Source organism: Pseudorasbora parva, chromosome 20, assembly GCF_024679245.1.
Source record: "Pseudorasbora parva isolate DD20220531a chromosome 20, ASM2467924v1, whole genome shotgun sequence".
Taxonomy (NCBI): Eukaryota; Metazoa; Chordata; class Actinopteri; order Cypriniformes; family Gobionidae; genus Pseudorasbora; species Pseudorasbora parva.
The window spans coordinates 36,725,918-36,752,414 of NC_090191.1; the positions used below are offsets into that span (position 1 = coordinate 36,725,918).

At 40.1% G+C, this 26,497-nt stretch overlaps 1 long non-coding RNA gene across 1 annotated transcript in view; it reads left to right on the plus strand.

The window, feature by feature from the left end:
* LOC137048909 (uncharacterized) overlaps positions 1 to 26,497 on the plus strand; it is a 107,361-nt gene that overhangs the window by 22,112 nt on the left and 58,752 nt on the right. Inside the window, exons 5-6 of the long non-coding RNA XR_010899526.1 lie at positions 672 to 764; positions 24,616 to 24,744. This is a non-coding gene — a long non-coding RNA (uncharacterized lncRNA). The remainder of the gene's footprint in view (positions 1 to 671; positions 765 to 24,615; positions 24,745 to 26,497) is intronic.

Here is a 26,497-nt window from a genome sequence, read left to right on the forward strand (position 1 = left end):
ATAGAGTGTGTGTGTGTGTGTGTGTGTGTGTGTGTGTGTGTGTGTGTGTGTGTGTGTGTGTGTGTGTGTGTGTGTGTGTGTGTGTGTGTGTGTGTGTGTGTGTGTGTGTGTGTGTGTGTGTGTGTGTGTGTGTGTGTGTGCTTGTTTTTTTGAAATATCAGGACACAAATGTGTATAATGACATATGACAGAGGTATTACAAGGATGGGGTGAAATATGAGGACATTACCCATGCCCCCACTTTTCAAAAGGCTTATAAATCATACAGAAAGAGTTTTTTTGAGAAAGTAAAAATGCAGAATGTTTCCTGTGATGGGTAGGTTTAGTGGCATGGGCAGTGTAAGGAGATAGAAAATACGCCTATGAAATATCCCCACATTTCACAAAAATAAGTGTGTGTGTGCGAGTATGTATATGTATATATATATATATATATATATATATATATATATATATATATATATATATATATATATATATATATATATATATATATATATATATATATATATATATATATATATATAGTATATATAGTATAAGTTATACTCTCACACACAATCTTTTTGACTTGTGAATTAAGATTTAGCAGATAATTCCTGCAACATTTTGTCATTTAGTTGACCGTCCATTGTTTAACTTCATCTTGATCACTCTATATTCATGCTCAGATTCTCACACCTCCAGCTCAGCGTTGATAACTGTTCAGAGAGAGACAGAGGGACTGAAAGAATGGAAGGAGGAGGTGCAAAGAAGAGGAGGAGGTAAAAATAAATTGCATTCCCCTCCTAACAGGGAGCCTTCACTAATTATGCTGTTTGAGTCCTCACAGAAGCCAAGTCTTCTAAATAGACCTGTGCTCGCTGAACCCTGAGTCGGGGGGTTCCTGGCGGTGCCCAGCCGGGCTCGGCTGCCCTACTTCCTGTCGTTAATTATCTTTTGTTTGCCCTTGATAATCCGTGGCCCGCCGTGCCCGTAATGAAAGCTCTGAATCACCGCTAAGTGTAAAAAACAATGGCATTGTCATTACCACATCATCAGCGCATTATAAATAATGAATGAAACGTGCATTAGGCAGACAGAGGGAGAGTTTATGAAAATGACTTGTGAGAATAGATTAAATTACAACTATTATTACTTTTCCTTTTGATGTAGTGCATCAGAGTAATTACAAAATTGTATAAAAAGGGATTCCATTCTCCGCGAGCGATATAAAAATCAAATTTATGTTACGAGGGAATTGTGTCTTGAGTTGACAGTACTTAATGTATTATTTTAAATAACATTTTCTTAAAAACATCCCTTTCACATTCAGAAGGACATCATTAGGACGAGAATAAAGCATTCATTTTCCACTTGGCCAAACGTGAATGCCATCCGTGCGGGCCGGTGCGTGTGTGTATACACGCGTGCAGACGAATAAAACCCTTCGTGTGATAAGCAGCCATTAAACGTCGGGCTGCTGCATTCCCGTCCCTGACTTTGCTTTATGATCTTCATAAATCTGTCGGCAAACCTTATCAAGTCACAACGATAGACTGCGTTGGACCATTAGTTTGCTGTAGCACCTTGTCCTTTTTGGTGGGAAATACACCCGGATGGGCATCGGTTAGGGATTAGGGTTTCATAAATCTGATGTGCAAATGCAAAATGGAAAAAAATCAACTGTTTTTCCCAATCAATATTTGTTGGAAATAGAAAGGATAATGTGTCTGTTTCGAATAGGTACGGACGCCTGTGAGCGGCGAATGAGATGACACATACACGGACAATTTGTCATTTGTTCATGGAAGTTTTCAAACTGTGGAAATGATGTTATTACTGGCCGGCTGCATTGTGCGGGTGTAATGTGCTATTTGCCATGCCAGGCCTGGGTTTTGCAGATGGAAATTAAAGGGAGAAAATTGCTACTAACTACTCAATTACAGCGCTTGATGGTTACGCTGACCTCGGTTGGCAGCAATGGCAACACCGGGCCAATCATGTGGCCTAGATGGCATTAAATTAGAATAGGAAAAGAGAACGATTGCACATATTCATTGTGCAAAAGACATTTGAATTACCTCGGACGTTTGGCTTGATATCGAACAATTAAGTGCAGTGATAGGATTTTATGGGACAGTTTAGAGGCAACGTGCATACAGGAATCACAGTGCAGTGGAGAATTGGCCTTAGATTTCAAATCTGTCAATTAAAGGGCTTCTTATTATTCCCCAACAGTCGACTCTGGTGTTTATTGTTCATTTAATAGCTTTATTTGCAGTTTCTATGTACTTGAAGCACCTAGACAAGATGGGGAAAAGAGCTCAAGTATATAAGAATGTGTCTCATATGAAACCGCAGCGGCTGTGCATCATACGAAGCGGATTACCCAGGAGATGGTCGCCAAACTTATTTTCATGTAAATCAATTATAGATCTTGGTATTGAATAGCTTTTTTCTGGGGCCTACAGTTGTTTGTATTCTACCTTTAGTGTTGATTACATCATGGTGTGTGTACATAGCATATATTATTTATATTGAAATTCTGCACGGAAGGATTTACAATTACCGAAGGCACTGGACTGATTAATTCCATTGAGTTTTGCTGTCGTGTATCTGCCATGTGAAAGCCATCATTTGAAGTCGTTTTCTCTTTAGGTTGATGAAGTTACTTGATGTAAGTGTTATGATTTTTGTATTGTTTTTTACCTGTGTGTATCTCCTTATCACTTTAGTTTGTTCATATACACTTATACTTCATTAAGATCCAGAAGTGCCAGTGACGCCCAAACAAACCTATTTATTTTTGTCTTATCACATGTAAACTGTATATACTGTGTGTGTTTATATATATATATATAATAAAATATTAAACTATACACCGTAAACCCAAATAAGTTGGCAAAATGAGTTAGTTATTTCACCCAAAAATGAAAATTCTGTCATTAATTACTTAACCTAATGTCGTTCGACACCCGTAAGACCTCCGTTCAGAACACAAATGAAGATATTTTTGCTTAAATCGTATGGCCCTGAAAGGCCTTCATTGACACCAGTGTCATTTCCTCTCTCAAGACCCATAAAAGGCACTAAAGATGTCGTTGCAAAGTGCAATTCATGATTCACATCGCGTGTCAAACTGGCAAACTGCGGAAATCACGTGACATTGGCGATCCGAATCATGAATCGATACATTGATTTATAACAGTTCAGAGATTTGTTTTGAAATCTGCCCATCACTATAAAGTCGTTATTTAGTTTATTTCTTCTGCGCATAAAAACTATTCTCGTCGCTTCATTAAATTATTGCGCCACTGTAGTGAGATGGGCTTTGTAACGACGTCTTTAGTGCCTTTTATGGGTCTTGAGAGAGGAAATGACACTGGTGTCAATGAAGACCTGTCTGAGCCACCGGATTTAAACAAATATATCTTCATTTGTGTTCCGAGGATGAACAAGGGTCTTAAGCGTGTCAAACAACATTAGGGTAAGTAGTTAATGACAGAATTTTTTATTTTTGCATGAACTAACCCTTTAAGATAAGAAATTTGATGTTTAAGATTTTTAATAATAAAAAAAAACCTGGCATAGTACTTGCTGAATGAGGACTGCAATATAATACATTTATCACACATCTGTTCTCAAACTAAGCTAAGCTCATGGTCCACTCGTCATGATGGTAACCCTACAAAAAACCTAACATAACAGAAAATCTTCTGATCTAGCATAATAGAACATTAAACACTACTAAATGTCCAACTTAATGTTAATCTTGTACAAAGAAACATAAAACTTAATTTGGGGCATTTACTGTCCCTTTTGAGTGTCATGGCAAAGCATGCTGGGAAATAGAAATCCCAGCCCAGTTTCAGTTAAATTTAAGTTTATAACACTCAAAACAATGAAACAATTCCGATTACTTCATTTGTGTCAGTTTTGAGAACGCAAAAGAAAAAGTTCTAAATACTCCTAAAAGTTATTTTGTCTGAACTCATTTGTTTAAATTGAGTTGGCTCTACTCACACCAATTCATTATTTTATTTAACTGTAAGGAGTAAGCAAAAATGTTATTTTTTCAAAATATGGCCATATAATGGAGTGTATATGGCCATATAATGGAGTGCCACTTCAGAAAACGTATTGCAACACTCCATATTCATTGAAATCTTCTCTGAATCTATATAAGCTCTAGTGTCTAGACACTCCGTATCAATTTTTTTGCCATTACTCATACAAAATGTCTTATGATTGATAGTTTGTGGAGTATACATCACATCTGTAATAAATCCTGACTGATGTAACCGGGCTTAGTCAGACATTCTCTTTAAAACCTGCACAATGCTGCTGGTCATTACAGGCCTCTGGCCTCCCTGAAAAGCCTTGACTCTTTGTTTGTCCAGTAGTCTCACTGAGATGTTCTATGGATTGCATTCAGCTGTAATTCTAGACAGCCACTAAACCTGGCCGGAGTCAATAGCCCATAAGTCTCTTGTTTATCACCAGATCAATTGCTCCACTTCACAAGGGAAGGAGAAGACTAATTGTTTTAGGAATAATCTCTTTGTGCGTGCGGATATGGCATCGACTTGCAGAAATGGAAAACGATTTTCGCCTCTCATCCTAGATGAGAAGACGCACTTCTGTTTGTGTGCATGAGCGTGTTTATAAGTCATGAGAGCACCCGCGAGTTTTGAGAGTTTGAGATGCTTGCGGCTAACAAACACTTTTTATGTAGCCACACATCATGTTTCATTTACTACCACGTTTTGACTCAATCCTGCTCTTTCATGACCTTGAACCTCCCAAAACAGCAGGTTTTGTTCCAACATATTAGTCACTAAACTCTGTTTTGGTGTAACGAGCAGTAGTTTCCGGATGTTTTCATTCATTCACACCATCTACCCTGTGAAAAAAAGGGCGTTGTGGCTGAACTGTAATGCACAGAGCCATTCCCCAGGTCTGCGGGTGAAAGCTCTTCCTTTTGGGATCAATTACTTGGCATTGGGATCTTTAAAAAAGGAAGCGGCCTTATTAAAAGTCCACACGGCACCCTGAGATCCCATGTTTGGGGTTCCTGGCCTCGGCACAGCTATTTATTAGCATATAATATTTAAAGGTCAGTGGCTGTTTTACATAGGCACTCTATTAGACGGAGGTCAGTTAGGCCATGTGTATTGTTTCATTGCAAGCATAAAATTTAGCGTTTTTGCTCTTTGCTTTCAAAACATTAAGATTGCATGGTCATCCTCTCAGGGGAAAATGCAAGAAGCACTGTTGATTTTGCCTCTGAACGTAGCCTTAGATACACTAATACTCTTGTAATGTAATGCATTTAGTTCATCAATGTGGCTAAGGAGTCTTTTTTTTTTTATCCGAAGCACTGCACAGAGAATACCCACAACTCCTTGGGAAGTCGTCTCTATTGGCAAACCATTGGAGAACATGCACAAAGAGAAGGTACCATGTTCGACATAGCCGCTGATCAAAGAGGCCGGAGGGTGGTGGAGATGGAGCGGCTCTCCTCCATGGATAAAACTGTATTATAGTGTATTAAACAAAACCAGTGAAGGAGCAGAGGAATCCCGCCAGTGCTTTCAGAAGTGCTAAATGCTGGGTCCCAGTAGAGTCTATTAGACCCCCATCCTGCACTGGTACTGCATTGTAGAGAGCAAGTGAGAGAGAAAGAGATATCTCACTTTCATTGTCTTCCTAGGACAATATTTAAGCTAGAAACTCAATATGGAAAGGCTAAGGGTTTTTTCCTTTTCTGCTGGGGGTAATGAAAGCCCTTATGGTGCATTGAAAAGTTTTAATAATAGGAATAATGTCAATATTTTAATTGCTGTAATTAATTAAATTTTTTCTCTTGTAGGATCGGTTGATTTAGCAATTTATTTTTAACACTTTTGTTGCACTACTCTTATGAATATCATGGTTGGTTGCATGGTTTAATGCTGTAATGTACATTGTCCTCCGAAACACTGGAAACAAGAAGTGGGGTTTCCTAAACAAATAGATTTCTTGGTATAAATGCATTTTTGAAAACCGGCAAACAAATCAGAAAAAAAATCAGCAAACCTTATATTTGATTAGGTTTTTTTCTATATTCTGAATTGTTTGTATTATTCCTTAAAGTCATCACAAAATGTCCAAAGTCTTTATCGGGCAATTTAGGTTATTTTTTTAATTATGATTTTTCTTTATGTTAATGAAAGTAGTGTTAACGTGCAAGTCACACATAAGTATGCATGCATGGGCAGTCACACACAAGAGTTCAGTCCTTACTTTCAAGATTTAAATGAAGTCTACAATACATAAAGTCATAAAACGACAAGACATCAAGCTGTACTGAACCAAATACAGGACCATGGTTACTCGCCACATTTTTAAACCATGCAACTTGCCTTTGGTAAATAACATCAATGTTGTTTGGCTAACCAGCATGTACTAGCACACTTTGACAGCAATTTGTCAGGGCAGGTCAGTGTGTTCATGGTTATAATGTTAATGCTATATTTTGAACAGCCTGCTTTAGCAGTTTAGTGTTCAGAAATGCTTTAGATGGACTGAAAAGAGAGTTTTGCATTGTGAGTGTTACTTCAGTACATCAAACTCTTATTTCAAAAGAGCAGCGAAATCCTGTTTTCCATGATATGCTCCCTTTTAATAATCAGTGAATATCTTCACAATATGCTGCATTTATTTATAGACTTGCATTTTTTAAGTAGATCGCTCAGAATCAGAATAATTGGAGCTCTTGGTCAAGCAGTAAGAAAATGTACGCCACTGTGTTATTAGATCTGACAGCAGAGAGGCTTGATTAGATAGTTGCAGTGTAAGATAATCAAGAGTCAAATCACATGCATTTTCATTTTTTGGTGCTGTATGATCTCTCTCTCTCTCTCTGTACTTGTTTCTGCGACATGTTCTTGCTCGAAAGCGTGTAATTACGGCTTGCCCCGGCTGATAAACAGCTCCTGAGCCACACTCCACCTCGTACAACAACACATGCAACATACTCCAGATCATACGTGTAATCATGTTGTTGAGTCTGATGGATGCAAGTGCAATTACAAGAGAGGCGGTCAGGTGGGCAAAATTAGAGCTGCCATGCTGTTGTTTGGTCGTGGATGCAGTAATGACTACTTAAAGCTGTTTCTGACTAGGGCTGTTTACTCGGAAAAAAACGAAATCATCTGATTAGAGCATTCAGGGCCAATAAATGTATCCCGTTTCTCTCTGTTCCTGTATACTGGATTGAGTGGGGATGTACAGTGCTATTTTAAACCCCCCTTTCCCAGTGGAGTCGTGAATAACTGGTGTGATTAAACAAGGTGATAAGCTTCCGTTTTTCTTCCTGAATGTCATTCCAGGTTTGCTTTATCGACCTCGCTCTAATTGGCAAACCATTTCCTTGTCGAGTTCAAAAAGTAATGAATTGATTCGGGCCTCTTTTCTTTTTTAGTTATGTTCGGTCTGCCAAGATGTGCCTGTATATTTGCTTATTTTGCTGTTTAATGAGCACGTCGCAACGTTCTGTAGGCGTACGCGTGTGTTTGTGTGTGTGCGCGCAGCGGCGGATGTGATCTTTAATTTATCGACGCTTTCAGGGAAGATGAAGACTGAGCTTCAATTTCAGTTCTTCTACCTTAAAGATCTTAAGTTCTTCACGCAAAACACAAGGCCTAGATATGGTGTTTCAGGCTGTTTGCGCAATGTTTTATTCGGTTGTGTGTTGATTTGAGAGGAGAAAACACACTAGCTTCAGTGTTTTCTTTGTGATTTTGTTCCTTTGTTTATGCTAGGCAAGGCAGGTGTATTTATATGCCACATTTTGTACACTATGATCATTTAAAATGCATATATGGGTATAAAATAGAGGAAAATAACTTGTCAGTCCATTTTTTTAAACCATTAATGTATATAAAAAAATTGTTGATTAAAAAATGTATATTAAAATATGCAGTTACAAAGATGAACAAGACCCATCAAAAAACTTTTGTTGGTAAAATATGAGAATAAAAAAACGTACTGTATTTATGTAGGCCTATGTATTTTTAAGCTGCTCTGATGGATTTGAAGTACGTTCAGTGAAGGATTTTTCAGAAGGATTCGTCAAGTCATTTGTCAGTGAGAACAATTAATTGAAAGAACTGACTCATTTGGTCACTAATCAGAATACAATTCTGAAAGTTGTGTTGTATGTTATGTCCACCAACAAACTTGATAATTTACTTTGAGAACTTATCTTATTCCTGACTTCAAGAACTGCTTTCAACTAAACAAACCAGACTTTGACATCAGATGGGCTCCGGTTTGGACCAAAACATCTAGAATGAAAGCCCGCTCAGATAGACAAAGAGATTGTGACAGAGCGGAAATGAAAAAAAGATTCCAGGACAGGGATCTACTGCATGGCCAGGCGCTCGGCCACATCTGACTTTGATTAATTACAACCTCTCCACCCCCCTCGTCCTAGTACCTGACAGGGACAACCCAGCCCTGTACAAGCACAACAGACCAGGAAGCTCCACCACTTCACTCTCCCGCGCCGCACTCGTTTTCTCCCTCAGGATGTGCTTTTCAGAACACACTTGCTGAGAGATACAGGGCTGCGCTCTTTTGTCCGTGAGAATGTGGAGCTCTGCCCAAAACAGATCATGCTGCATTAATCAGAGCTGGAAAGTACACAGTTGCCTGGCGGCCCTTCCATCGGATTAGTCGTGCAAGGCTTTAAGCGTTCACATCGCAGGCCTTTTATCAGCCATAAGCGTCTAATTTATGAAGCGCTCCAGCCTTTGCCTTCAGTCAGCGTGAAACCACTAAAAGTGAGAAAGGACAGACCACGAGCCACATCGTTTTATTTAATGCAGATAATTTTGCGGCATTAACTCCCGAAGAGCTTTTTGCAGCCACTGTGTGGGAGAAAGCAATGGTAATGCAAGAACTTAAAGTCTGTAATAGGGCTGGAATTAGCCCTTATTAGAGTTTCTGGACTTTTCGTTTGTAAAACCCATAGTATACCTCTTTGTCTTTGGGTTCCCATCTAGACACATCCAGAGCGGATGATGTGCAGGGTTTGAGAAGTGTGCGTGTGAAATTAGCCAGACCTGAAAGCATATCGTTAATCAGAGGCGGCCACGTCACTTCGGTTTTTTTCTGTCGTAAGGTCGGAGACATTTGTTTAAGGAAGACGGTCAAGTGTTAGCGAAGGACTTGTCTAAATTCACCCAGAGTGATGACTTCCTAATAAACTAATGCAGAACGAGAGGGAAAGGGGTTTAGGGACGCTCTTGCTGGGTGTTAATTAAAAGCGCGGCCCGTAGCAGAAAGGTTAAGCTTCAGTCCGATCCAAATATCAGGCGGATAAAAGCCACCATCTAGATTGTTGTTAATAAGACCTCAAACTACAGCAGAACTAAGTGCCCAGCCGCCTTCCATTGAGCGATTTGTTCAAATATAAAATTGACCTTCAGCTGCGGACGCAGTTATTGTACTAGCTCTGCGATCGAGTGGCCACGCTGTGCTCGCATGCCGTGAATTTGTGTCCGTTCCTTAAGACCGGCTGGGTTCTTGGGTGGGAATAAATGAAAAAACACCACTGAAACTGGGCTTGTCGTTCCACTCTCTGGGTGTTTAACCAAGCACAATTTGCAGCTTCAATGAGACAAAGCTTGTGATCAATGCATAATAGCTCCTTATTAACCTCAATTACCACAATTAAGCCTGACTGCCACTGGGCTGCTTTGATGACTTAATTAATCTGATTCAGTGAAGAGGCCACAGTGTCCCCCCATAGTTCCAAGCCTTGACCGACCATGTGGCCCCTGTTAAAAGCACATCTGGTGGAACAAAACATCTCCTCACTGGCAGACAAATGCCTCCACTCTATGAATGAAAGGCAACCCTCTGCTCTGTGATGTTCATAATGAATGGTACAAGCCCCTTGGCACAGTGCCTTATTGGGTGGCTTGGATAGCTGCCCAGTTTGTTCGCGGCTAATTGCTTAATTGATGCATTGTTTTAGCGGCGATATGAATTGCTTTCATTTCGACAACAAAAGGCATTACACGCCATTAGCGAGTCACGGCTCTCTACGTGTGCTTGTTTTAAAGATTTAAGGCGCCTTTTTAGATTTTTCACATCAATGCGATTAGTAAACACCCTCTTGGAAGACGTCATGCTCTGTGAATGATGCCTGCGGCAGGGTTGTGTAAAAGTCTTTGGCTCCTTTTCAAGTCATGAGTTGGAATGTGAATTGAATAGGCCTCAACACACAAGAAGTTGATCTATCAACACACATCTATCGAATCCATCTATCCACCTAGGCCCATCATTATGTCTGTCTCTCCGTCCATCTATAGGTATATCCGTCTATCTGTCTGTCTGTCTATCTCCTAACTTACTTGCTTACTTAGGCAACCCAATTCTGAACTTCTCCTTAGGCAACAGCTCCTTCTATGATTATTTAGGGCCCACACAAACACAAAAAACACTGTTAGTATTTACAGTTCCCGCTTCGCAGTTAAAGAAAATGAAATGGCTTTTGACTCAGTGTTAGTGCTGTTTAATTAGCAGGCTAAGGGTTAATAAGTTCCTCCTCCGGCGCTGGAGTGTCTCCTCAGGAGAGTTGACACTTCCATAATGCATTCCCTTTCCTGCTACTGTGTAGCACTTCCACCCCCTCCTCCGTCTCTACATATTCCCACTGAAGTCTGGGATAAAGAGCTGTTTTTCCCTCTCTCTCTGCTGCATGTTTGTCCCCAGACCCTCAGAGAGCATTCCGGAAAGCCGGCAGCCTCTGCGGAGCGTCTTCTGTTGCCAAGGGAGCTCGTGGAACTCGCAGGGATGAAGAGAGCGCCGGCCACATGGAGACACACTGTTACTTATTCATCAGTTCGCAGTTCTCTGAGGGAGGAAACAAGGCCTGTGTGCTGTAAACACACTGCCGCACAACATAAAGACTGAAATAACAAGAGCTCAGCCCGGCATCCTAACTGACAGAGATGGGAGCCAGGCAGGTTGTGGATTTGTGTGTTTTGGTAGGGATGACTGTGCGGCAGCTCCCTTGATCATATAGTGCTTTGGGTGCGCCGGATCGTTGCGGGAGGAGATGTTGATGCGGGTTGCATAGACAACACAAAAGCCATCTCTCCTGTGACCGGACAAATGCCGGTTCTGAACATTTTAATACGAACTGATTGGGGCCAAATGCGCAAGCATCCGCCGAGAACGTATGTAAGGGGTTCTGTTTTGGTGAGATTTGGGATTTCACGGGTATAAAAATAGCATAGTTGCCGCCTATTATCTCAACAAGACAGCGCCATACGTGCCTTTCCCCCTGTGGTGCAAGACACCGGCATTTACATCAGCTCTGTGCGGCAGATAGGAAATTACCTGCTTTGTGATTTGCTTGTCTGCTGCGATTACGGCATTATCATAATGTTACGGTGGGAGAATCGTACCTGCGAGGGCGTCTGGCCTTCTCTCCACCCCCCCTTTCTCTCCAAGCAGAGGGGCGCAGGCCCCCTCCGGAGAAGAACCGAGGGCCCACACAGACGCGTGTCGTGCCGGGCAGGTGGAGGATGCGGTCGGAGGCGTCCCTCAGGGGAGCTGGCGGGTGCAGATGCTTGACAAAGCCCCCGTGTAGGCATTCTGATTCAATCAGTGCTTTCTGCTGCAGCAGCACACAGCGGCTCATCCTACTGTTACCACAGCAGCTGCTGCGGAGAAAGTCCATCATATGACCAGAGTTGCAAAGAGTAAAAGCAGGTGGTTTGCATTAGGCATTTTGAGATATGTTCATGGTTTTTTTTTTCTTGTGTAAACACATTAAGTTCATGAAGTCCAATGTAGCGAGAAATGTGTCAGTTAAGTTGCTCATTTATGTCACAATAAAAGCCTTTGAGACTCTTATTCATTTGTGATGGACACCACTGGACAGGTTCTAGATGCAAAAGGTCATGATTTGTTGTGAAATTCCAATACAGTGTTCACTTTGAGTGATGGACCTCTGGCAGTCTGTCAATGCTGGGCCCTCAACAAGAAGTAGCACATTCCTTTATGATGTTTTTGTGCCACTAACAGCATGCAGAGAACCAACTGCAAATCTTTCATCTCCTCGCTCTTTTGCAGCTATAAAGAATACAATACGTGTCTTGCCACAAGGACAGGTGGGCACGGAAAGCAAGTTCTTGCATAGTGACTGCGCCATTATTTGTTCTGAGGTGAAAGTCAAAAGGTCGTCTTTACAGTGTTCAGAGCGATGTAACTACGCTTAATTGGGTTGTAACTGCTAAAGTGTGGTATTTGTAATGAAAATATAGCACTGTAAAAACCTTTAGAAACTGTATCAGGTAGATTTTCTTTCTCCCCTTATCGATTTTTTTTTTTTTTTGCATGAATCCATAATGTTTTTGACAAAACACCATAGTTGGTGTTTTACTATAGTAAAATATTTTGTGTGAAGATAGTTATCTATGCTGATCGCCAACAAACCATGTTCCTTTACCATGAATTAACAGTTGCTGCAGTTACCATGGTATTTTCCAGATACTGTGGAAATAAGTGTAACAGTGGGCTGCTACGGGCCTTAGTTTGCAAGAGAGGCATCTTGCTAAACTCAGCAAGCTGAGAGCCGACTATCATCTGTTTCCGTCGCTCCGTGGTGTCAGAGCGGTGCGCGCTGCATTTGCGTGTGTTTAGCAAGCCGTCACAATCAATTAGCTTAACAAGATGTTACAGGTTACATTTAGTTGTGGATTCAGCGTTTAGAGCATCAGAGGGAAAATCTTATGAATAGTGAAATATTCATGATGTTTGTTTAAATGCTTGGCGCACAGCGTTAAACTGTTTATAAATTCTAATAGGCTGCTTTGGAGTCCTCGCACTCGAGTTTTCTAGCGTTTAGCAGTGATAGGCGGGGAGTCTATAAAACATAAGCAAAGGCCTGCCAAGCCTGTTATGTTACACCTCTGAAGTGCAAATGAGCGTTTTTCTCCCCAACCAATGCTAGATTATGTTTTTATGAAACGCCAACATCAGCAGAAGCGTGTTTATTTCACTTCAGATTAGCATAGCACTAAGAGGGAGCATGACAACATAAACAAAATGATGTTAGTGCTTTCTTACTGAATTTAGTGTTGTTTTTTTCTTCTCTTGTATATCTGATCTCCCACAATTCATTTCTCAAGAGCGCCTTGTTATTTATTGGTCAATGAGATCTAAAGCTTCAGACATTAAGTCTATACCGGTAGGTACAGATAACTTGTAGCAACTGGCCGCTTTCATTTTGCTAAAGTTACCCTGATTATTCATAGAGAAAGCTCGTATTAACCACAAATGGAACATGTTTTCGCACCAAAGAAGCCCAAAAAAAGTGCGTGGGTGTGTTTTTCTGGGCTTGTTTAGGTTTTTGGCGGTAGTTATATTTCACCAAGGAGTCGTCTTTCTCCAAAAGCCTCAGCGTGGTGTATTTCTGCCTCTGTCTTATTGAAATAGCTCGAATCAGACTTTGATTAAAGGACGGGGAGCTCGTCGTCTTTCTGCCTGGGTGGTTGGAGCTGCAGCCTGGGGAAATTTGATTTGGATCTAACTGATGTGACTAGATTAAGATCGTAATTAGTGCCGTGCGGGATGGCGGTGATAGCGACTCGGTCCGGCATGGGAAGAGAAGAGGATTAAAACATTTCCAGGGTGGCAGTCGTGTGTGTGTGTGTGTGTGTGTGTGTGTGTGTGTGTGTGTGTGTGTGTGTGTGTGTGTGTGTGTGTGTGTGTGTGTGTGTGTGTGTGTGTGTGTGTGTGTGTGTGTGTGTGTGTGTGTGTGTGTGTGTGTGTGTGTGTGTGTGTCTGAGGGCGCTGTCAGCTGACAGGGTGGGCAGTCCATGTGTCAGAAAGACAAGAGTGTGACTGCTAAACATTTCACATCATGTCAGAATGAATACCCTGCACCACGTGTAATGGGCGGGTTAGATTTAGGAGCCTCACGCAGACCCTAGCTGATTAATAAAATGAAGTTCTGTTGGCCCAAACTGTCACCCGAGTGGAATACATCATCCAGCCGATTTTGCCTTGCTTGCAATTGCTTCCTCATCAATGCGATATGCCGAATGAAAAAGTTAAGGGGGGAAAAAAACATTTCCTGTTTTCACTCATGAGTGCATTATTAAGAAATTTGTGATGGTGGGATGCGGGTGATGTGGTAATATCCTGTGACAAAAGCTAATATGATGGAGGGTGATATTAACCGGGGCCTTTACAGGACAGGTTTTCTTTTTGGGGGGTTTTCCGAGCAGTGTTTTAGGAGAAAATAACTCCCCTCCATGACACTTTTGACTGGAGCCCCCAGGGCTCGAGGGAGAATCGGACAGGGTAATTACACTAGGGTTTCTCCTTACTAAATTAACCTCCTCTTGAAAATGTATTGGCCTGCTGTTTTTTGAAAATTATTTAAATATTTTTTTCTAATTCAAAGCTTTTGGTGTTAGACATTTTCTTCTCCAATAGAGGGCTGATTACACCAGAAAGGATGTTAAGGATAATCAGGATGTGAGAGGAGAGACGGTCTGGATAATTCATTCTGGACAGGATTTGGCCCATCCATGTTTTTAACTGCTCACCTGTGGAAATATACATAGAGCGGGGTAGTCATGACCACTGGGTTAAGTCAATATGCGTTCCTGGGTCATTGGAGGCACAGACACTAATCTGCATTACGATGATTCACTCTTTATGGGACATCGTCCAAAAATTGTTAGCTATGTCTTTAACATTGCCATCTGGCAGCACTACAAAAACATTACATTATGCTCCAATACTAGCAATAAATGGAAAACTGCTTGATTTGGAATCTCATGCGAGATATGGTCATTACAAGAGGACTCATTTCCTGTTGTTTGAAGTTATGTCCTGTTGGGAAACAAGACCAGTTGTAACGACTGAATTTCACTTGGCATTCAGGGGTAAATAATTAGATTTGGATACATTGTTTATTTATTTATACACAACTATAGACGATGACATTAAATGACCAAGAGGAACATCAGAATTTCATTTTTTTTTTTTTTTACATTTAAATTATAATTTACTGTCAACTCTTAATTATGACCCAGCAAGCATGCTTAGCTTTTTAACAAATTGCATCATCTGCAGGAATGATATGGATATGGTCAAAAAATTTAATTTAATAATATATAATATATATATATATATATATATATATATATATATATATATATATATATATATATATATATATATATATATATATATATATATATATGTTGTAAATAATTTTAAAATACACAATTTTAATATTGTCTTTTTATTTTTTTTATTCCTTATATGGAAAAAAAACTCTTCTGTTGGGGGGGGGGGGAAAGGTAACATCTAGATTTTTTTTAATTAAATAGTTTCTACGTGTTTGATTTGATTTCGCGTGCAGTAAGATCATGTATAATTTGTAGTGCCTAATAAAGTTACAGGCCAAATGTCACTATAGCCCATTTTAGTCGCATTTAGGACTTGGCAAGTGTTAAGTTCGTCCAAAAACTCTAACCCACAACAGGCATTGTATCTTTTGATTTTTGTCACATATTTTTGTAGATTTCTGACAGAAATGTTATGCAGTGTAGGAGTCGTCATTGTTCCAGAATCGTCTTCACTCAAGATGCCTGTTGATGCTCCACCACTAGCCACATATGGTCTGAGCGATTGCTTTTTATGGCGCATTAAAAACGATCATGTGAAAATCCAATGTGGCAAATGCTAACACTTAAAAAGGATATTAAGACATCCTGAGCCATTAGTTCCCTGAACCCGAGCTCACTAAACTTCCCTGACAACCCTTTAAATATGGGTTAGATAAATGATACAATTTCTCAAGCTCTTCCGCTCTCCCCTCCTCGAGCATATTAAACTCCTCTACACCCAGAATAGGTGGACTAATGATGAGGTGTCCGTTTTGATGGTTCCGTTGCTGAAATATGTTGGCCGGCCATTGAAGTGAGACGCTTTGAATAAACATCAATCTCAGGCTCTCTCTAAGTCGAAGACAATTGTCCAAACCGTGCAGCCGGAGACGGCCGACAGGAAACTGACAAGTAGCCAAGAGAAGCCGGGGAAACGGTCAGCCGATCATGATTTACATGCTATCTGGCATTTTGGCCGGCTGACGGAGAAAGCTATCACTCAGCTCTATTTGACTTTTTCCCTCTGACAGGCCCTGAAGTCATCCTTGTGTGTCTATATGTAAAGTGCTCCTTTTTCTTTCCACTTGTGTTCTTCCTCAGGGCTGACCATCTCGATGTAGCGATGCCAATTTGGCGCGTTGGCCGTGACAAGGAGAAAGATGTAGCATGTTGTCATGTTCCACCCGACAAGTTACGGGGGTTGTTGTCCGCGCCCCTGATACCCGCCAACAGCCCTTCAACCCAAATCACGGGCGCATCAATGAACAAACCCTTACCTTCTGCACACACACAAAAAAAAAGCCCTGCGTTTGGCAGCGATTTGTTAATAAGCTAAGAGTGCTTGCGGGATCGTAATGGAGAGCTGATATTAAAACGGAAGCGTGTAGTACCACGCTGACCTTTCAACGGGAGAATAACGGCTCCTCATAATCAGCTCTGTTGAGTAAGCAACCTAGAAGGCAAGGTTATAGTCTGGGAAAAATAAAAGGCTGTCCTGAATGCGATTTCACAAGTCAATAAACTTCCCGGGCGTGCGCGTGTGTGGCCGTGGCGGTTATGCTGATGTGCAGGTTTTTAAAGAGTCAGGACAGCGGGATCCCTCCAGACATTTGTAACGCATCAGATAGGAAAGCATCAATCTCTTCCTCCAAAGTGCCCTGAATTTAACACGGCCAGAGGCAACGCAGGAAAGGAGAGCAGTTAAATGTTCTTTATTTATCTCCCTCAGAATTCTCTCGGTAGGCTGGAGGGGTGAAATTGATATGGATGCGTTCCAGGGTTTTTATTTCGCATCGTGCTGTGACTTTGCAGTGTCTTGTTTTGTATCCACTTATTTATTTATTATCTGTTTTCCTTGCCAGTTTCATTTGCAGCTCTGTTACCGGTTTTGTGTCACTGTAAAATGAATTTTCACACATTCCCTTGAACACAAACCCAATAACCGGAATGATGTTTCACGGAAATGTGGCACAATGACACTGTAAATGAAATGTTAATATGAAAATATAGTGTAGGTTCTGGTAGAAGAGGAAAAATCCTTGTCTGACAGTCTGTGTGTTTGAGAGAGAGCGCGAGAGGGAGAGAGAGAGAGAGAGAGGAAAAAGTCAAGATTTTTCTGTTGGAGCGTAACAAGCTTTCCCAAACAGTGGCACTTGTTTTTTTTTCTTCCTCGGTCTCGCTGTGACTGCATTGCCAAGTGCATCTTCTTCTGCCTCTCTGCCTTCCTCCACGCACCGCAAACTTCTGCTGACACCAGCAGAGAAACATCTTCCTCCCCTTAACAATTTTAGCAACTGGTCCATCACTCTCGTCAAACCTGGTGTTTTGAATTTTTACCTCACTGCAGTTAGTTGACCACTGCACGAGACTTCAGATTAAGCAGCTCAGAGTTCAAGAAAAATGATGGTTTCAGCTTATTTTACTCACACCTGGGACGAGTTGACTGGTTGACTAGTTTTCCGTGAGCCGAGTTATTTTCACAAATTAAAGCAAAGCTCTGGATTCCGTGCAAGCATTGGATAAACGTTAAAATAGACACTATTTTCTAAATATATCCACAAGACTTTTGAGCAAAATAGCAATAGCGAGCTGGCTTTGAAAGCATACGATCCCAGCCTCTTTTCAAAGCGTCACCAAAGCCACACCGTCTTCAAAACACGTACAGCAGGGAGCAAACAGAAGCATTGTGAGGGAGAAATGACGTTAAACGGCTCTGTAAGTTGTTTATGTTCGTTATTATTGTAATTGAATGTGCTTTGAGACAAGAGGTACTGACCTGTAGCACCTGATTGCAGTTCATTTCGGCCTTTATAGTGTGCCTATGTGTTGAAACAAAACCCATAAAGTCATGAACCGCCCGAATGTCAAGGGTTGTCTTCTCTTAAATACAGTAGGGGAGCGCGGGGCACAACCTAACGCGGGGCTAATTGTAACACGCATGGTTTAACCTTTTCCACACATGCCAGGATGACGAAACATTTTGTAGGTACTAGTTTCCATATCAACACTATATATGAAAACAAATTGCGCCAAAATTAAAAAATCTTTGGAAGATATCAGTGAACATTTATTTAACCGTAGTAAAAGTATATTTTGTTCTTAAGTTAATTTTTCATCTCTGTTTTTTGTGTTTATCTAAAAGAAGACAAATCTGATGTTATTTGAATCTTGTATCTGTTATTTAACAGTTGAGATGGTTCTTTAATGCTGATCTAACAGCAGAAGACGCGAGCCGCGGTTTAAATCCCAGTTGCGCAGGTGGGGTGCGTTGTAACACTGCGTTACAATGAGCCCCTACTATTATATTCTATACGTTTATGAATTATTTTGAGAAACCATGAGAAAAAGGTAAATAATGACGAGCGTCTATGTTCAAAAATTATTAATTATTATTATGTTTTTAACTATACAAACCTATATGTTTTTATGTTTAACTATATGTTTGTCAAACTCAAAGATTTGTGTATTTTTAATGATAAAAAAGACATTATTTTATTTCAAATAGTTAATAGTTGTACTTTATTGAAAAAATATTTTAGCTTGTTTTGGATATTATTATTTTTTTATTATATCACATGTTTTTTTTAAAGCTGTCATTTGCTCATGTTACAATGTGCCCCCTCACATGTTGCAATGTATGAGGCGTGTTGTCACATTTCACTTCCATTCTTTCCGGGTAAATCAAGAAATAAAGTATACACTGTGTTAATGAAACAAAACCACATAATTATACTAGACGTGTGCAACTAATTTGGGACAAAATAAATACTCTAAACCCTGAATGGAGTTACACAAACTGAGACAGTCAAAAAGTGTTAGGCTGTTCCCCACTCTCTCCTAGGTATGTTTCTGTTGCGGTGCTTGTGACTGACGTCTGTTTAACTCTGCATAGTATGAAGCACGCTGATGACATAATGTCTGTGCAGAAATATGGAAATACATGAGTTGAAAGGCAGGTATATAAGATAATATATGAATACATTTAGAACAGTTAAATATTTTGTGATTGCTATCAGGAGACTTTCAAACCAACATAGCAAAACATGTTTCTGGAACAAATCGCCTACCCTGCCTTTAAACCCAGTCCCAGACTAAAATGCATTTTTCGCTGCTTTAACTGAAAGCAACTTGCACTGATATATCTTGATAAAATCAAGATGCGCAAAAAGGCACGTTTATAAAAATGAATTAAATGTCCTAAATGAAAAAAGGCCGAATCCTGGCTTAATCTTAGACCTGTCTATGAAACCTATATCTCAAAATATTATGTTTTTAACCCGTTAACCTTCACGAGGATGTTGTTTGTTTAAATTAAATCAGTTATTGTTAGAGTCAATGTAGTTCATACAGAATAACTCATACAGTTCATTCAAGTCCTTTACTAAAACCTTTTAAATGTTTACTTCCCAATTGTTTTAAACCTGAGGGATGAGTTATTTACTATGATAATCAACATTATGATTTAACATTATAAATGCTGTCCTTTGAGCTTAAAGGGTTAGTTCACCCCAAAATTAAATTTCATTAATGACTCCCTCTAATGTCGTTCCTCACCTGTAAGACCTCCGTTCATCTTCGGAACACAGTTTAAGATATTTTATATTTAGTCTGAGAGCTTTTCTGTTCCTTCAATGAAAGTGTATGCACACTGTCCAGAAAAATTTTCAGAATACAGAATTTGGATCACCAATGTTACGTGATTTCAGTAGTTTGACACGCGATCCGAATTCTGAATCAATACGCTGATTCATGACCGTTTGAATCTTTATTTGAGGATCGAAAACAAACCCAGAAGAGAAGACAATGCTGAATAAAGTCGTTGTTTTTTGTTATTATTGGACCAAAATGTATTTTCGATGCTTCAAGAGATTCTAATGAACTAACTGATGTCACATATGGACTACTTTGATGATGTTTTTATTCCCTTTCTGGACATGGACAGTAAAGTGTGCATACACTTTAATTACAGGAACAGAAAAGCTCTCGGACTAAATATAAAATATCTTAAACTGTGTTACGAAGATGAACGGAGGTCTTACGGGTGTAACGACATTATGGGGGAGTCATTAATGACATACATTTTTGGGTGAACTAACCCTTTACATCGAACATATTGAAACAGAAACATTCTTTTAAGGACATAAAAAAGCACTAACCACTGAGAACAGCTTGCTTGGCAAATGACAGTGATTTTTTGCATCACTCTTCGGTTTTCTCTTACTGTGCGTGTTTCTTTGTGCGCACACAGAGGAAACAGACAAGGGATTATCAATCTTCATTTTGTAATTCATGAAGGCCTGCTTGTCAGGTATCCAGCGGTGACTGAAACAACTCATTCTAGCGTGCTGCGGTAGAAACCCGAGGGAACGGCAGCCTCCTGTATCTCTCCTCCACCTTACCTCTGTCAGCTCGATGCTCACCACGCGGGATTAACCCCTCTGTTCCTTGCACAGGTGCGTGGGCACCCACGCGTCCAGGCTCATTAAGACGGAGGGCAGACCGGCGCTGCCTCAACAAACGGGAAAACAAGTGCCACCAGCGGTGACGGGTCCAGCTCTGTAGATCCACGTTCCCACCGAGTCTCTCAGCGGGCCTCTCCGCTGGCCTGGGACACTCAAACATGGTTAATTATTCAAGAGATGCCGCAGAATCACCCGAGGCACCATCAAACAAACATTTAGTTCTCTTTTTCTTGTTGGACACTTTTTATAAACAGCATTTTGGGCAATTTGGGTCTTTATGTAATGGAAGGCAAATTTCACTAATCTTCAAAAAGTTAACAATTATGAGATACAAAAAGGCCCTGTTTACTCCTGATATTAAATGGTTAGTTCACCCAAAAATGAAATTTATGTAATTAATGACTCACCCTAATGTTGTTCCACACCCGTAAGACCTCCGTTCCAGAAAGGGAATAAAAACATGATCGAAAATACATTTTGGTCCAAAAATAACAAAAACTTTCATCAAATAAAGATTCAAACAGTCATGAATCAGCGTATTGATTCATGATTTGGATCGCGTGTCAAACTGCCAAACTGCTGAAATCACATGACATTGGCGATCCGAATCATGAATCAATCCGCTTATTCATGACCGTTTGAATCTTTATTTGAGGTTTAAAAACAAACGCGGAAGAGAAGACAATGCTGAATAAAGATGAAGTTCCGAAGATGAACGGGTGTGGAACGACATTAGGGGGAGTCATTAATGACATAAATAAAAAAATTGGGTGAACTAACCCTTTTAGATGCGTTTTTGCGTTTTAGTCGATCGGATCACAAGTGGACGACACTAAATACAGGTGCAAATGGGGTTTAAAACGTTTTGGGCTTGTCCACTTTTGACGACTTTCTGATTGCTTTCGTAGTGTAGACGCTCATGTAGTCGAATGCATTCGAACAGCCTCAAAAGACCGCCTACTGACCTAAACATTATGGGAAGCGTGCTAGCCAGACAGGATTTAAACTTTGTCGGTTAAATACCTAACTGGTTTGCAGATGAAAAAAGTACCAAGCGTAATGTTCTCTCACCATTGCTGATTTGTAGCACACACTCAAAGTGTTCGGCGTGGTGTTGCGACTTTCCGTGCAGAAATGAAAGCTGATGCTCTCCGTAGGTTTTTTCCGTCATCTCTCTGTGTTCATTTGTATATTTGCGTGAACTTATTTTGTCCATTAAATCAAAAGATCTGATAAAGCCCATACATTTATCTGGCCATATACCCTCCCCTCAAAGAAATCAGAACAGAAGTGGTTAAACATGGACAAAAGAGATGGATTTAGGGCTTTTTCACACCTGAAAGTCCCCGCCAACTGTTTTTTTTTTTTTTTTGTCTGGTATAGCCTATTTGCTTCTTATTTATTAAATCCAGGCCATTGGCTGATGAAACGTTGATTTTAAATTAAGATAAAATTTGTACAAAACGAAATTCACTTTAAAGAAAGGCGTTTTACAAAACAAAACCTAATGAAGTGGTCAAAAGCATTTCTGATCTTCTGTCTTCTGACATATTGCGCATATTTTCACTTTTCATGATCAATATAGCCAAATTTATAGAAATTTTTATTTCTAGATGAAATTTTAAATAACATTATATTATTTAAAAATAAACAGGAACTTAAATTGTCTGAAAGTCTGAACATTACAGAAAATGCTTTTATACTAGAAACAAACCAAATCTTTGTTCAGTTTGATCCAGACTGAGGTCTGGAGGATGTTTCACAGTTGTAATTTTTATTCAGACCAAATTGAAAAGTCTGAAAATACAGTGTGTGTGAAAAGTGTGAAAGTGTCCTAAAACACTAAGTGTAAACGGGAATGTGTCTGCCTTGTCTACTCGTGATCCGATCGGCATCTATCTTAATACCAGGTGTAAAAAGTCATAATTTAGTTTTCATCTCTATTATGAGATCAAATGTTAAATTATGAGATCAAATTTTATATTTCATTATTTTGATTTAGTATGTCATTATTTTAACTTTTTGTTGAATTTGAATTTTATATTATTGAAGCCCTTCCATAATATAAAATTTACATATGTCAACAATTATTTAAATTATTTATAATTATGAGAGAGTCAAATTATGAGATAAAAATTGTGACAATGTTGAGACAATTATGAGGGGAAAAATTATTAATGACATATTTTTGACTTTTTAGCGCATAATTATGACTTATTTCTCATAATTTGTCACTTTCACTGAAGTTCATCTGACCAATAGGAGGACCATAGCTCCTTATGTTGTGTATTTAACACTAGGCCACAGCTCTGACACCAAGTATTATATTTTATGTTTTACCAATGTATAACACATATAGGTCTTCATCTCCAGCCTGCAGGGGAGTTAGAGTAGTTTTAGCGCCTTTAAAAGTTCGGTAAGGACCACTAATTTAATTTGAAAGAACACATTTGATTTCCGCCTTGTCGGGATGTGGGTGATCAGAAGCAGTTTTAAACTAGTTTACATCATCAAAAGTTCACTTACTGTGGATTTCACCATCAAGGTGGAGAGCAAACTTAATTACCCAGCCAGCGAGGGTGTAGCCGAGGTCCGCTCTTAATAAATCTATCATTAATATTTCGAAGTGCATAAATCTGCAAATTTGAAAATCACTTTGATCGCATCTCGCTCTTACTCTCTCCATTTGCAGATTTCCCGTGCTTCTTTTCCCCTCCTCTTTCCTCTTCTCTCAAACCATTAAAGATTGAAATGTACTTTTCGAGAAGCGGGCCCAAGAAAGAGCGGGTTCGCTTCATTTCAGAGAAGTTAGTTTGTGGCGACCTTTTTGACTGTGAATAATTCAATCTCTTAAGAAGCTCAGTGGGCCTCCTCCGTGGGCTTTGATTAGGGAAAATGTGCTGATTTGCAAGCAATAGCCCCAGGCACCCACCCTAGAGCAGCCTTTGGGGTTGGGAGGCCTCAGTCCTGCCCCCCCACCTCCAATCTCCATCCCGATCAACCGGTCTGCAGCCCAAAAGTCCGGCTTGAGAACGCTAACTACAGTCCTTTAAGGATTAGCATAGAGTAGTGAAACTCTTGAGGACGGTTGCTTTCAAAACTCCCTCAGGAACGTGGCCTGATCTAGGAGCTGATCCTCTGAGAGATGGCCACTGATAGCTCTTCCGCGCTGGCCGGGATCCTTCCATCACCTCAGGCTGCAATTTGTCGCTTGACCTGCCAGGGGCCTTGAGAAAATCCTCACCGGAGGAGAGGAGTGGGTTTCTGCCCCTGCCGGCTCTAAACCGTGGAGCCAGTGTCATCCTTGCCTGTTTTTATCCTGGTATTTATGCATGTGGAAAACTTGACTGCCACAAGGCTTTGAAAGAAAACTTATAGTGTGCCCATGAGTGTGTTTAGGTGCCATGTTTGCGTTCCAATTTTAGACTGAGGGATCACCAGAGGATATACAGACACTTTGTATGCTCCCATGCCTCTCTTGTTCTGTCTAGGGTTAATAATTGTAAACTAAAACTTTGACAAAGTTTGTTTTTGATTTATTCCATCTCAGACCATTTAATAAATATTTATTATTGTCCTAAAAATCAATGTGCATCTTGTTTTCTCTTTGCTGTTCATTAGAATAAGTCTGTTTAATTCAGATGCAAACTAAACTGCAATGCAATCGTTTGTTAGTACAGATTAGTAACTAAAACGTGTGGGTATGTATGTATATCTTTTTTATAACTTTTTTCCCTTTATTCCCCTTCATTTCTGACCCTGATATTAAAATCATGGTTGAATCAAACTAAAACTAAAAACGGACTATAACTTTGCTGCTGTTTGTCTTCTGCTTGACATCCATTTGCTGCAATTTATGGAGCGACATGAAACCGCCTCTAATTGCTGTTGAATTTGCCGCTGCATTACAGCGGCATGAATAAAATCAGAAAACATGCTTTTGAAGATACTGAGATTTTTTTCTTTTTTCTTTTTTGTCTCAGATCTTCGTCTGACTCTCAAACTGACCCCAAATAACCATCCACCCAAACAACCACAAGAAACCGGATGGAGTTGAACATCTCGTTTCTGACACTAGGCTCTGAAACTCTTTAAGATGCACGCAACAGAAGGTAAGAGCAAGGACAAATACACACACAAGACATCTCAGTCAAAGAGTCAGGCCTGTTCAAATCTCACTGCTTGTATCTAAATGCCACCTGTCCTTCTGTCTCCTGAACGTCAGCACTTTTCACATCAAAATTAATTTTTGGTTGGATGTGGCTTCTCCGCTCTGCTTTGTTTGCCCGGAGTCTTTGCATCTTCAGAAAGATGGGAACAGGAGGATAAAAGACACTTTTATAATCAACATTTTGTCCCTAAGCAGTCTTTTTCTTCTCAAACGAGTTTTCATTATTTATAAGTGCTCTGGAGGTGTAACTGGGCTGGGATTTCACGCAAAGGTTTGATAGGAGTTAGATGAAGCTTACAGAATTGATTTGAGAAGCATGGAAATTATTATCTGCTCCCCGCATTGCACCGTTAACACATTTTGTGTCCTATGAAAAAAAAAGTTGAAATCTCAGCGTGTGGACCCGTGCGTTCAGCCTTGCCTTTGTGTGGAAGTGAGAACGCGAGTGTCCACTCGAACGCCGCATGACTTCAAAGATGAAATGAAGTACTCAGAAACTAGATTGTGAGAATTGAGATGAATTTCTTACTTGAGGTATCAGAATATCAAAGAAATCTGAACTGGCTAATTTGGCTCTCGCGTGCATCTGCCCGAGTTTCATACTCTCTCATCCAGCATCTTACACAAAGCTTTTTAACAAAATTCAGACATAGTTTTTAAAAAGGAAACTCCAGCTAAATGCATACACAGGCACACATTTTTCTTTCTCAATACAATGAATATTTCAGTACTAAGAAAAGCAAACTGATTCCAGAGCAAATAACTGAGGGTCAGTGAAGCTAGTTTTAAAGAAACTTCTCCTCCTGCTTCTCTCTCTCTCTCTCTCTCTCTCTCTCTCTCTCTCTCTCTCTCTCTCTCTCTCTCTCTCTCTCTCTCTCTCTCTCTCTCTCTCTCTCTCTCTCTCTCTCTCTCTCTCTCTCTCTCTCTCTCTCTCTCTCTCTCTCTCTCTCTCTCTCTCTCTCTCTCTCTCTGTCCTATATGGTACTGTCGGTTTCTTCCAAGAATGTTAATGGCGAAGAGAAAAATGACGAGAATGACTTAGACATACATGTCAGGGAAAGAGGTCATCTCATGGCAGTGGGATGTTAATTCTCTTCTATTAATGAAATTTATCCTCTTCACTGTCTAGTCGCTTCAAAAGCAGGGACCCTCGGAAAAGAGGGAGAAATAAAGGGAGTGGGGCTAAAAGACTTTTCTTTTCTTTTCTTTTCTTTTTTTTTTTTGAGGCCACCGGGGGCAGGGCAAAAGGAAGAGACTGACAATCGTCAGGTGATTAAGAGGACTTGGAGGCTAGGTAGACCTACAAAATGAATAACCGTGGACCCAAAACCACGCCATAAGGCTCAATGGTTTGTGATTTGCAAGTTGATAAGACAAGAAGATTAATAATGCTGCATGATAATGGTTGCTGGCGACTCAGCTGGGGAGATGGTAATGATGTGATCCTGCTGTAGGAGCAGTTCAGCATGCCGCAGCGGTGAAGAGATGGCAAAAAAAAAAAAACGTCAGGAAAAAAAAAACCACTCATCCCAATTGGCCCTCAGGATATGGAGAGTTTGAAAAATGAGAATACAGTTATCATTTTAATTAGATATAAAGTTTTTTTTTTCATATAATTTTGCTGAAATGAGGACTTCAAAGAATGCATTTTGCAGCGTTCAGCCCGCTGTAATTCCTGAGTGACAGTTTTGTTA